The following is a 14,690-nucleotide window of genomic DNA, read 5'->3' on the forward strand; positions in this document are numbered from 1 at the left end:
TCCACCAATGTGATATATGCCATCATGTGCCAGCAATGCCCCTCTGCCATGTACATTGGTCAAACTGGACAGTCTCTACGTAAAAGAATAAATGGACACAAATCAGATGTCAAGAATTATAACATTCATAAACCAGTCGGAGAACACTTCAATCTCTCTGGTCACGCGATCACAGACATGAAGGTCGCTATCTTAAAACAAAAAAACTTCAAATCCAGACTCCAGCGAGAAACTGCTGAATTGGAATTCATTTGCAAATTGGATACTATTAATTTAGGCTTAAATAGAGACTTGGAGTGGCTAAGTCATTATGCAAGGTAGCCTGTTTCCTCTTGTTTTTTCCTACCCCCCACCCCCAGATGTTCTGGTTTAACCTGGATTTTAACTTGAAGAGTAGTCAGTTTGGATGAGCTATTACCAGCAGGAGAGTGAGTTTGTGTGTGTATGGGGGTGGGGGGGATGTGAGAACCTGGATTTGTGCAGAAAATAGCCCAGCTTGATTGTCATGCACATTGTGTAAAGAGTTGTCACTTTGGATGGGCTATCACCAGCAGGAGAGTGAATTTGTGTGGGGGGGTGGAGGGTGAGAAAACCTGGATTTGTGCTGGAAATCACTTTAGATAAGCTATTACCAGCAGGACAGTGGGGTGGGAATAGGTATTGTTTCATATTCTCTGTGTATATATAAAGCCTGCTGCAGTTTCCACGATATGCATCTGAGGAAGTGAGCTGTAGCTCACGAAAGCTTATGCTCTAATAAATTGGTTAGTCTCTAAGGTGCCACAAGTCCTCCTTTTCTCTTTGGAGTACTGCAAGGTACTGTTTTCAGCATCAACTATCAGGTGGAAGATCCTCACGGACAATGTTACAAATCTGACCATGAAGCCGCTAAGTGACGCTCACTAGGAGAGACACATTGACAGTGTAAAGCCAGTGAGGTGCCAAGTGACTGAGGTTATGATGCCCTGATGAAACTTGTGCAGTTGAATAAAGCCGAGGCTGGAATCCAACACAAAGTGCAAAGCCTAGGAAACCAGATCATGGACTTCATTTCCGGTCTCAGTTGTGGTTTGGCATGATATCCTGTTCCAAGTAAACATTGTAAGCAAGGCATTGCAAACTCAGTCGATGGACATTGTGACCGCTACTACTTTGATGAGAAGCTGTGGCCTACGGATTTGAAGCTGTGGACAACGGATTTGAAGATGCCATCACTGCTGCCAAAGAAATGAGGGAAACTTAGGAGTTGAGTCTGTCTTCAAGGAAACTCCTATTCATCGGAGGAAGAGACAGTTTGGTTACAAGGGCAGAGATGAGGTGATGGGAATCTCAGAGGACAAATTCAAGAGGGAGTTTTTTTGCTCACTCTCTGATACTGCTTGAGTGCCCATCGAAGAAAAGTTTGGACAAATGAAGCACCACAAAAAGACCTGTTTTTTTTATTATCTTAGTAAGGTGCAGGAAAACAGACAGGAAAACACTCTTGAACAATTGTACAGATCTTCACCAGGCACTGACACATGGGAAATGTTCGGACATGAATGATAAAGAACTGTGTGTCAAATTGGACAACATCTGTCACATTTTGCAACACGGGAAGCACTCTACAATTCAAGTTCTCCAATTCATTCATGATGCATAGCTGAAGGAAATTTTTCCTAATATGTGAGTAGCTTTGAGTATTCTGCTCATGCAGCCGGTCACAATCGCAAGTGATGAGTGCATCTTTTCAAAGCTCAGGATCATTATGACATATCTTCAATCAATGATGGCCAATGAGAGACTGACATCGCTAATGAGAGACTGATATTGCTTCCTATTGTATCGCTTGAAAATGCCATTGGCCAGTCTTTGGATTTCTCTTCAGTTTGCGAGGGCAAAGGTGAGAAAAGCGACCTTTTGAACTAAAGGGCTAGCGTTAAAATTCTGAGGCTGTCACCTACTGTAATACTATTTAATACAAGTCCACCCAATGTTGTTGCACAGTTCAATTGCTTTATATTAGTATATTTCAGTTATTCTTAAAATTAAAAAGTTTCTATAAGCTTAGGGGAAACACTGAATGCATCCAATGAAGTGAGCTGTAGCTCACGAAAGCTTATGCTCAAATAAATTGGTTAGTCTCTAAGGTGCCACTAGTACTCCTTTAATTTTTAATTGCTTTTATATGGCATGAATAAATACAGATTTACATATCCTAGTATACACATTTATTGTCTTATATGATAGGGATAAAGCATGCATGTAAATCATGAATGAAGGTCATGAAATGGGCTACAAATGCAATAAAAATAAGGTATTCAAAAGCTTAACAAATGGGGGGGGGGCGGGTGCCAAAGATGCTCCTCGCCTAGGGTGCCATTTGGTCTAGGGATGGCCCTGGGCCTGTATATAGTTGCTAAGTCACTTATAGCTTCAACAACAATAATAACATTTTATTTTTTGCTTAACCTGTGACATCATTATGCTCCCAGCTCCAGATTTGTCATTTAATTTAGCTACCTCTTCTTTACACTTCTTGCTTACATCATGTGATTTCTTTTAATACCATACTTAAATGATTACTGCACACTTTCACTTTGCTGAAGGTACTTCATATCTCTTGCTATTTGCACCCTTGCACTCTTTCCCCCATTTTCTCGACCCTCACCATACTACTTATACCCACCTCCCCCTTCTCTTATCATCCCCTCTTAACTCATTTGTAATAACATAAATCACGTTTATGAAAGGTGGGGGTGAGGGAAAATCTATGGCATTTCTATATCCTTAGGCTCAGCTTCTCCTTTGGGCAAAAATCTGTTTCATAGATCCCTCCGATGGAGAATTCAGAGGCCTGTGAATAAAGCCAGGCTACATTTAACTCTGGAAGGCACATACATATCTTTATGTGCCAAAAAATAGTTTCCAAATCCAAAATACAATTCTACATAAAATGTAGACTATAAAGAATATATATGAAGTGGCCAACCGAGGTAATTGAAAGTTAAAACAATTCCCTCAAAATTAGAAAAATAACCCTAAACTCACCTTCTTGCAAACTCACTGCTGTTCTTGCAGAACCTGTCATCAGCATGGAAGCATGTCCTCTGGAATGGTGGTTGAAGCATGAAGTGATATATGAATCTTTAGTGCATCTAGTACGTAAATACTTTGCTATGCCAGCTACAACAGTGCCATGCAAACATCTGTTCTCACTTTCAGGTGACATTGTAAACAAGAAGTGGGCAGCATTATCTCTGCAAATGTAAACAAACTTGTTTGAACAATTGGCTGAACAAGAAGTAGCATTGAGTGGACTTATAGGCTCTAAAGTTTTACATTGTTTTATTTTTGAATGCAGATTTTTTTGTACATAATTCTAGATTTGTAAGTTGCACTTTCATGATAAAGCAATTGCACTATAGTACTTGTATTAGATGAACTTAAAAATACTATTTATTTTGTTTTTTACAGTGCAAACATTTGTATACAAAAATATAAAGTGAGCACTGTAAACTTTATATTCTGTATTGTAATTGAAGTCAATATATTTGAAAATGTAGAAAATATCCAAAAATATTTAAATAAAAGGTATTTTATTACTGTTTAACAGCACAATTAATCACAATGATTTTTTTAATTACACGATTAATTGCAATTATTTTTTTAATCACTTGACAGTTCTAGTTCTAATGTATTTTTTCTTGTTACCCCTTAAGTCTCCAGCTAGTTTACTCTTGTTTTGCACATTGGCCTTTCTAATTTTGTCCCTACATACTTGTGTTATTTGTTTATATTCGTTCTTTGTAATATGATCTAGTTTCCACTTTTTGTAGGACAGTTTTGTGTTTTAGATCATTGAAGATCTCTGGGTTAAACCAGAGTGGTCTTCCTAACAGGCTGTAGCCTGTTATCCTTTGTTCCATAACCGTTTTAGGCTCTTTTGAAAATGGGGTGGGACTAACCCAGGAAGAATAGGGGTTTAAAAAGCCAGCTCCAGAGCAACCAGACAAGCTGGAGAACAGGACTAACAAAGAGAGGAGTTTAGAGAGGGAGTGTGAGAGGCAGACACACCTAACAAACATACTCTAAACTTTGGCCAAGAACCCTCTGTCACAAAAACAAACAAACAAACCCAACCCCAGCAAGAGTAAAAATAATGCAGGCAGAAGTCCAGCAGCAGAGTAGTAGTTATCAAGTACACTGCACTGAATGTAGCATGTACAACTACCTGCCTTGAGGGCATGTGGCATATGTGTGCATTTGATGCAAGCAGCTCATGTCCCTCAGAGACACAGTACAGTCTCCTGAGGGCAAAGTGGCTGAACTGGAGGAGCTAAGGGAGACCGAGAGGTATAGACTTTTAGGGACAAAGTAGAGCAGTCCCACCCCAGTCTGAATGTCTCTGTACTTTTAAGAAGGATGAAAGTCTTGGGGAAGGAGAACATCAAGTTGGAGCAGAAGGAAATAATCCCATAGCTGGGATCCTTCTTCCAGATGATGTCATGGTACCCTTTCCCTGAGGATATCCCTTCCTGGAAAGGACACCTTAGTTACTAGGAAGAGCAAGGTAATAGTAATGGGGAGGTTCATTATTAGAAATATAGATAGTTGGATTTGTGATAACCAGTTGAACCACATGTGCACTTCTGGGGAGGAGCCAGTGGATGTGGTACATGTATGCACCAATGATACAGGAAATGTAGAAGAGAGGCAAAACTTGGTCTGCTAGGTAAAAGATTAAAGTACATGGTAGCCTTGTCTGGAAGCATTTCAGAGCCAGAAAGACAGGCAGAACTGCAGGGTTTCAATGAGCAGATGAGACAATTATGGTGGGAGGAGGAATTTAGGATTATTAGGAGCTGGAGAACCTTCTGGGAAAGGAGGGACCTATACAGAAAAGATGGGCTCTACCTAAACCAAAATGAAACCAGACTGCTGGTATGTACAATTAAAAAGTTTGTATAAGAAATGTTTAAACTAAGGGGTAGGGGTAAAAGCCAAAAGGTGCAGAGGAGCACATAGTTCGGGCAGAGACATCCCTTATGGATGAATTTAGTAAAGGGGATAGTAAAGAGGATAAGAAATGTTGGTAAAGTTCAGGCAGGAGCTAGTGAGGAACAGACTTACAAGACTCCTATTTAAATATAACACATGAAGGCAAGCCACTGAATATTGACAAAATATACAAGTGCTTACATATAAATGCTAGAAGTCTAAATATTAAGATGGGTCAACTGGAATACCTGGCACTAAATGAGGATATTGATATCATCGGCATCATTCATACTTCGTGGAATGAGAAAAATCAATGGGACATGGTAATATCAGGGTACAAAATGTATGGGAATGACAGAGTAGTTTGTGCTGGTGGGGAAGTGGCACTATCTGAGAATGAAAATGGAGAGTCAAATAAAGTAAAAATCTTAAACGAATCGAACTGTATCATAGACTCTCTATGGATAAAAATGCCATGCTTCAACAACAAGAGAATAGCAGTAGGAATATATAACTAACCACCTGACCGGATCTTGACTGTTACTGTTAAATGCTCAGAGAAATGAGTCTACAAAGACAGAAAACACAGTAATAATGGTGGATATCAACTGTCCTCATATTGACTGGTACATCTCACCTAAGTGAGATGCAGAGATAAAATTTCTAGACACCATAAATGACTGCTTCTAGGAGCAGATTGTCCTGGAGACCAGGAGAGAGGCAATTCTTGATTTAGTCCTAAGGGGAATGTAGGATCTGGTCCAAGAGGTGAATAAAGCTGAACCGCTCGGTAATAGCAAGCATAACATAATAAAATTTAACATCTTATTGGGGGAAAATGCCAAAGAAAGTCACCACAGCAGCATTTAACTTCAAAAAAGGGTACTACAAAAATGAGGAAATTAATTAAATGGAAAGTAAAAGGAATGGTCGCACAAGTGAAATGCCTGCAATGGTGCTTTTAAAATGCCATAACAGAGGCTCAAACTAAATATATACACCAAATATATTTTTAAAAAACAGTGAGATGAACAACAACAAAAAATAACACCATGGCTAAACAGAAGAGTAAAAGAGGTGGTTAGAGGCAAAAAGGCATCCTTCAACAATTGGAAGTCATATCCTACTAAGGAAAATAGACTCATAAATTCTGGCAAGTCAAGTGTGAAAGTATAAGACAGGCTATGAAAGGAATTGTAGAGCAACTAGATAAAGACATAAAAATTAACATTTTTTTTAAGTACATTAGAAGAAGGAAGCCTTCTAAATAGTCAGTGGGGTTACTGGACAATCAAGTTGCTAAAGGAGCACTCAAGGAAGACAAGGCCATTGCAGAGAAACTGAATGAATGTTTGCATTGATTTTCATTGCAGAGGATATGGGGAAGATCCCAACAGCCAAATCATTCTTTTTAGGTGACAAATCTGATGAACTATCCTTGATTGCGGTGTAGATGACTAGATGACCTCCTGAGGTCCCTTCCAACCCTGATATTCTATGATTCTGTGTAGAGGAGGTTTTGGAACAAGCTGAAAAATTAAACAGCAATCAGTCACCAGGACCAGATGGTAGTCACCAACGATTTCTGAAGGAACTCAAATATGAAATTGCGGAACTACTAATTGTGGTATGTAGCCTATCACTTAAATCAGCCTCTGTTCTAGATGACTGGAGGTTAGCTAATGTAATGCCTATTTTTTTTAAAAAGGCTCCAGAGGCAATCCTAACAGTTATAGGTCAGTAAAGCCTAACTTCAGTACCAGTCAAATTGGTTGAAACTATAGTAAAGAATAAAATTATCAGACGTGGATAAACACATTATAGTGAGGAAGAGTTAACATGGCTTTTGTAAAGGGAAATCATGCCTCACCAATTCTTTGAGGGTATCAACAAGCATGTGGACAAGGGTGATCCATTGGATATAGTGTGCCTGGTCTTTCAGAAAGCCTTTGACAAGGGCTCTCACCAAAGGATTTTAAACAAAATAAGCAGTCGTGGGAATGGCCTCTCATTTATCTGTAGCTGGTTAAAAGATAGGAAACAAAAGGTAGGATTAAACGGTCAGTTTTCACAGTGAAGAGAGATAAATAGTAGGTTCCCCAAGTATCTGTACTAGGACCAGCATTATTCAATATATTCATAAATGAACTGGAAAAGGGGGTGAACAGTGAGGTGGCAAAATTTGTAGATAATACAAAATTACTCAAGATAGTTAAGTCCAAAGCTGACTGCAAAGAGTGACAAAGGAATCTCACTAAACTGGGTGAAATTCAGTGTTGATAAATGCAAAGAAATGCACACTGGAAAAAAATAATCTCAGTTATACATACAAAATGATGGGTTCTAAATTAGTAGTTACCACTCAAGAAAGATTTAGAGATAGCATGGATTGCATTCTTAAAACATCCACCCAACATGCAGTGGCTATCAACAAAGCTAACAGAATGTTAGGAAACATTAGCAAAGTGATAGATAATAAAACAGAAAATATCTTAATGGCACTATATAAATCCATGGTAGGCCCACAACTTAAATACAGTGTGCAATTCTGGTTGCCCCATCTCAAATAGAGGTATTAAATTGGAAAGGTGACAAGAAGGGCAACGAATTATTAGGAATATGGAACAGCTTCTATTTGAGGATAGATTAAAAATACTGTGACTGTTCAGCTTAAAAATGAGATGGCTAAGGGGGGATATGAGAGACGTCTATAAAATCATGAATGGTGTGGTGGAAGGGAATAGGGAAATGATATTTATTCCTTCACATAACACAAAAACTAATGAAAATTAATAGGCAGCAGGTTTAAAACAAACACAAGGAAGTACTTCTTCACAAAACATACAGTCAACCTGTGGAATTCATTGCCAGGGATTTTGTGAAGACCAAAATTATAACTGGGTTCAAAAAAGAAATAATTAGATAAGTTCATGAAAGATAGGTCATCAGTGGCTATTAGCTAAGATGCTCAGGGATACAACCCCATGTTATGGGTGTTCCTGAACCTCAAACTGCCAGAGCCTGGGACTGGATGACAAGGATAATTCAAAATCACCTTGTTCTATTCATTCCCTCTGCAGCATCTGGCAATGGCCACTGTCAGAGACAGGATACTAAGTCTGACCTGGTATGGCTGTTCTTATGTAGACAATGTAGACAAGAGAAGCATGAGCAGTAGTCTGGGAACTGGACTAGCAGCAACTGAGATGAATGGGCAAAAGAAAATGACCAGGATCTTAAGATGGGAACAGTTCTCAATGCCCTTTAAAAACCATTAGCTAAAAGGATTTTTAAAGCGTCAAGTACTAAGAGCTGAATTGGCCCTCAAGGAGACATGGCCTTTGACGTATGACGAACTGAAGAACAAGGTCCCCAGCAGAGAGTGAATTATGATTGAAATACAGACCCAGAATGGAGACCATTGATGAAAGAGTTGTGCGAGGAGTGTGTCACATAGGTGCCAGGTGTGCATTACATACCCAGGTAAATGGGATGAAGACTCTTGGAGTCTATCACTCACAGAAGTCATCAAGTGGAGGATGCACACTATCAATGCTGCTAGGCAGCCCAGAGATGATATGAAGGAGCCCCAACATAACCACCAGATTATTCCCATAGTAGAAGAACTAACTATGGTTCTGTGAGAGCAAAAGTCTGATTTTTTTTCTAAGTTCTCTCTAAGAAGGTGGATGTGAGGAAGCCCTGAGAGCTCAGAATAGTATCATATCTTCCCACTGGATTAACAAACAGATTAAGACTTTTTAATCCATCCTTTACTTTTTGGCAGCCTGAATAAATTCTTTGAGTGTGAGACCTGTATGGAAATCCACCTCTGGCTTGAGCCTATAGTGCCTGGCACTTGGAATGTCAACATCACTTGTCCCAGTGTTACCTAGCCTGTCTGACTAATGAAAGACACCCCCCCACCCCCGCCGCCGCCTCTGCTTGAACCAAATCTACATCAGAAGAAATGCTTACAAAAAGCAATGAAAAGACATTGGGAGACACCTAAACCCCTAGGATAAGGATGACAGGATTAAGGAAACTCCCCTAGCCTCATTTGCATAGCAGATGTGACCAGGAGGCATCTCCATTAGCATACAGAATGGAGAACAGAGATTCCAAGGCAAAAACTGCACAGAACTCTGGGACCAGAAAAGCAGGGAAGCACTGCATGATGGGGGATCTCTGCTCCAAATGTTAATGAACCCATGCCTGCACACACCCAGATTAGTAGTTATCAGACCAATTCTAGTAATAAATCCTTTACTGGTATCCAAGATAGTGAAGCTCCCTAATTGCATTGTGAGCTCTCTCCAAGGAACACCACCCATAGCCAAAAATGATCAGCTCCCATTGTGTAGCCTGAAAAAAACAACTTTGGTATTCTCCCTTGTTTACACATAAACAAATCTAGTGTTCTCCCTTGAACCATTGTTGTTTCTCTACAAAACCCCTGATCCATGCTCAAGCCAGTGTTCTGATGCCTTGATCCAAAATCTGCATCAGTTCCATTAGGATTTCATCTTCTCCTGACTGATCATGCTGGGGGCTCTGCCTCACTCCAGCACTCCGGACCCTCAACTACCACCACCATTTGAGACCTCCAATCAATTTAAGCTTCATGTAGTAGTGAGAACCCAGCTCTCTCTCTCTCTCTCTCTCTCTCTCTCTCTCTCTCTCTCTCTCTCTCTCACTCTCTCAGTATAGCCTTCTGACCCTGACTTGTGTGCTCAGTTATATTTTTGTAAACCTGACTTTTATAATCAAATTCAAGTTAGGATTAATATTATAACTGTTTTGTTTGTTTGGTTCCCCTATGGTTATTACCTGGCAATAAATTACTTTCATGATTAAGCTGTTGCTTCTCCCCCCCCCCATGGGTGTTTTTTGGTTTCATTTACTCGGCAGCAGTGCTCCTCGTACCTAAGTTAAAAGATCCCTGCAGCAGCCCAAAAATCCTGTGGGGTTTGCTCATCAACTGGGTTACTACCAGAACAATTGTAACATGAAAGTGGGGATAGAGATGTGCTGAACCTGGGACATATGAGGGTGGCAGCTTGGAAGTGCTGCTCGACCCAGCCTGCTGAGTCCAGGGGCATATGAGGGGGGCAGATTGAAAGTGTTGCTCGACCCAGCCTGCTCAGGTGTGCTCTATTCCGGTGCGGTGCTCAAGGCATAGGAGGGTGACAGCTTGGAGGTGCTGTTTGTCCCAGCCTGCTGAGTCCAGGGACATATAAGGGATCAGCTTGAGAGTGCTGATTAACCCGATCCTCTCAGATGCTCTCTGTTAATGTGTGTGTGTGTTTGTTCTTCTAATTCTGGGGCTAGAGAAACCCAGCCCTGTGGAACCTAGGTCCTGCAGGACAGCTCCACTGGGAGGGAACTTGCAGCAGGGAGAAGTAGAGCTCCGTATGAGAACACAAATGATACAAGTGACATTGATAGAAGTACAGAACCCCCTCCGCTTCCCCAGAAAAAGTAACCCTAATAAATGAAAAAAAAATGAGGAGTACTGTTGGTCTCTAAAGTGCCACAGGTACTCCTCGGTTTTTTTGCTGTTACAGACTAACATGGCTACCACTCTGAAACCTAATAAATGAGCATACCCCAAAGTAACGGGCAAAGCTGGTCACACCAGAGTTTGTGGCACACGTGGCATGATATCAAGTCCTTGAAAGGGTTTGGTATGCCTTTCTTCTGGTAGGCACCCTGCATGTAGTTTAAACACAATAATATATAAAACCTTCAGTCAAACTAGATTCAAATTTTCTTTAAGGGGGGAGTGTCAAAATATCATGAGAAGGTTCATGTTCCCAAAGTCATTGTCATGTTTCAAGAAAATAGAATGAAAGAAAAGAAAACACAAAACAAATAGAATGATGCCAGTCAATGTTCCCTCTAATTTTTTCATCCATGTGTGGAATGAATTTTGTTATGTGTACCAAATTATTGAGGTAATGTGCGGATGTGCACCACCAGTAGAAACAAAAAACCTAGATATAATATATATTTTTAAAAAGTTACCATAGGGATAATTACTCCAGCCAGGACAGGTTAGGTGTTTTACAACTCACTACCCAAAGAATTAAATTTAAGCATAGGAGAAAAATAAAAAATATGAAATGCATAGACCAGTCAAAAAACTCAAATAACAGCACTTAGAAAGAATAAAGTTACAGAAAATATATGTGCATTGCAGGAAGTATCCAGAAGTAACAACAACCACAACAATACAAGTATGTGTTGGGAGGTGAGTGTGAAAGACACTGTGTGTGTGTGTGTGAGAGAGAGAGAGAGAGAGAGAGAGAGAGAGAGGGAGAGAGAGATATGTTGTCCCTTTAAGTACATTGCCCTTTTAAGTTGATCAGCGCTCAAAGCAGACAAAGCAGCAGCCATTAGCGCCCCCACCCTTTCCCACTCCCTCTGCATAGCAAGCAGGAGGCTCCTTGGAGCAGATAGCCAGGAGCTCAAAGGCAGAGGGCAAGAGGAGCATGGCAGTGGAGGGAGGGGCATCTGAAGTGTGCAGCATATGATAACCTGCTGGGTGGCCTTGCAGCTTAGAGGGAATTTAGATGCCAGTGAAAGGTGCACACTAAAGCTGGGCAATTTTTTGGATGAGTAACTTTGTAGTCTGGATCGACACATAACTACTCACAAATTTGACACAAATTTGCTGAATAGTTCTGGCCATTTTTTTCCAGGTCTTCAATGCCATTCACAAAATGGCCAGAGGAGGTGGTGTCTTTATAACTTGCAACCCAGTGGTTACAGTATTCACCCCAGACAATGGAGATCCAAGTTTAATCTTCCCCTCTGCCTGAAGTGGAGAATGCATTAGAACATGGGTCTTCTGCATTAAATGAGAGTACAATAACTACTGTTCTAGGCGATATTCTAGTGAATGGGGGCTGAGGAGACTTTCACTCTCTGCTGTTGAAACTGTTCCACTTTTTATAACTAATTACTTGTAATTGGAGGGGGGTGGGTTTACCCACATCCTAGGTGAGTGCCCTAACCATCTGGCCATACAGTCATGCTCATTTACTCTCCCTGTCTCAATTCATTGTCATTTATGTGGTTTTCTAAACACCTGAGGCCCTGCATTGGTAGCATTGTGCTTCAAGAGCAAAGTTTAGGAAACATCTGTGAGACTGTGGAATAGGGATATGGAGAAAGGTATCCTTCAAATCTATTGATGTTATGCAGTCCCCTTTGTTGATGGTAGCTAGCTAGTGTGGATGTTAAGGTACCCATCTCAAATTTTGATGTCTTTATGGCTCTATTGAGATATTTGAGATTGAGAACTGCTCTGTAGCCTTCTGACTTCTTTGAGGGGGGCAGGACTAGAAACAATGTGGAGTGATTGCAGTGTTCAGTGCCCACTCAGTGATTATGGCACTTGCAAGATCTCTGCTTTTTTCGGTGTCTGAGTTCTTTCTAACTGGCTGTGTATAACAATCACAAGAATTTAACAGAACCGTACCAAGACTCTGTCTGAAAAGCTCAGCCCTTAAAGTTACACTCCCCAGTACCACATCTGCCCTTCCAAGCAAAAATATAATAATAATAATAATAATAATAATAATAAAAAATAATAATTAATAATTAATTAATTACTAACAATGTTTAATTAGCATTTGAGGTACTCTGTGCTGTCATTTGACATATGGAACTCCTCTGTCAGATCAGCACTGATGCTGTTAAGACGTGATCTGGCTGTGCCATGTCTTGGGGCTCTATTGTATCAATATAATGTGGATATTGGCTGGCAATATGGCCAGCTTAGTGTCCTTTATCTCCCTCCCTTTCTCCCTTCTGGGATTTGGAGAAGGTGTCACCTCTTCCTCCGTATTATGTGTCCATCTGGAATGACAAACTCATTCTACTGCAGTGCAACCCATTGTTACACCACACTGCCATTTAAGACCATTGTTTCCCACCATAGATACATGGTGTCATTTTCATAAAATAGAGGCAGCTCATGAAACCCCAAATCATACTGATATTTTTGTTTAGCCTTACCTGTTACTTATACATCTGTAAGTCCCTGGTGACTTTGACATCAGGTTCCAACAGTACAGGCATTCTTGTTTTCAATTTTCTGTTGACCAAAATGTCAGTTGGTGACTACCCCATGCTTCATTGGTGCTGTTCTGAAATTAAACAGTGCTAAATATGGATCAGAGCCCAACTCCAAAGACTTTTTCAATATTATTTTGGTATCATTTCCCATCATTAGACTGGGGATAATGGGGAGTAGTGGTTACATGTCTAAACCTATACTTCACTGCAAACTGCTTAAACACGTCACTAAATTGTGGTTCACGATTACACATTACTGTGTCAGATATACCATGTACAGCACAAATAGATTTGACAGGCAAGCTCACTTGTTTAGGTATAGGATCTTCTAGGAAGTGAAAATAACAGTTTGTAACAAGTACATTGGGTTTTTTTTTCCGTCAACCTAGACAAAACTATGCCTAATTTCCTGTAGGAGGCCAATTTTTCCTGTGCCACCAACACGGGCTCTTTCACATCACTTGGCCAAAGTTTTTGGCATATGCAACAAGTCTTAACAGCAACTTCCTCAATGTCACTGTTCGTTTGAGTCCAACGTGAAGCATCTCTGATCATTCTCTCAGACTTTTCAATCCCTAAGTGACCTTCATGTATCCTTTTCAACATATTTTTTTTCTGTAATGCCCTAGGAATCACCATGCTGGTGCCTTTAAACAAAGTTCCCTCTAGTACATAGAGCATCCCTTTAAATTGATAATAGGGACTGGACTTCGTTGTCCTAGCCAGTCTGTGCAAATAATCTTAATTACTTTCTGTAAGGTCTCTTGCTTAGCAGTGATTCTGGCAACCACAATCCACATTTCTTCTGAGACAGGACAAATTTATTTCTTTAATCAGATGAACAGGTACAAAATATAGTTCTGGACTTTGCTCTACTGCACTTTTTTCAAATGCTGTAAAGATTGTGTCTGCAACCACCAAATCTGTACCAAGTTTGTCTTCAATTTGCAAATCATAGAATTGTAACTGAAAAAAACCCTTTATGAGTTCTTGGGGAGTGGAGAGGATCTGCCTGGCTCCTTTTGCAATGGTAATAAGTGGTTTATGGTCAGTTTCAGTTAACACCAGTCTCTCATAAATGAAGACATGAAACTTTTTACATCCATGGACTGAGGCCAAAGCCTACTTCCCTATTTGAGCATACTGACACTCAACTTTTATTAGCACGTGTGTTGCATAAGACACTGGTCTCCAGTTTTTATGGTACTGTTATAAAAGGACTGCACCAATACACTCCTGGAAGGCGCCTTGTGCACAATTTATTTTTTCACTTAATGTCTTAGTATCTCAGGATGGGGGCCTCTTTAATTCACTCCTTTAGTTTTGCGAGCTATTTAGTAATGCCATGTCTAAACTACAGACTTTGGTCAATGGAAGTAATGTTGGCATAAAACTGCTGTAGTAAGTACATTGCTCATGCATGTGCACACTTGACTCCTTGTGTTTCAGTGCTGCACATACTCACAAGATATTCTTGTGTCAAAGCACAGTGTGGTGCACCAGCGGTAGATATTCTAGTATGCAACTCCCCATCATCCAGATCTCTGTCTTTTGAGAAATGTTAGCAATGAATGAAGGGGCTGAAATGAGTTACACACACGTGATTGGGAGCAAGGAGTAAAGTA

Source organism: Lepidochelys kempii, chromosome 2 (genome assembly GCF_965140285.1).
Source record: "Lepidochelys kempii isolate rLepKem1 chromosome 2, rLepKem1.hap1, whole genome shotgun sequence".
Classification (NCBI taxonomy): domain Eukaryota; kingdom Metazoa; phylum Chordata; order Testudines; family Cheloniidae; genus Lepidochelys; species Lepidochelys kempii.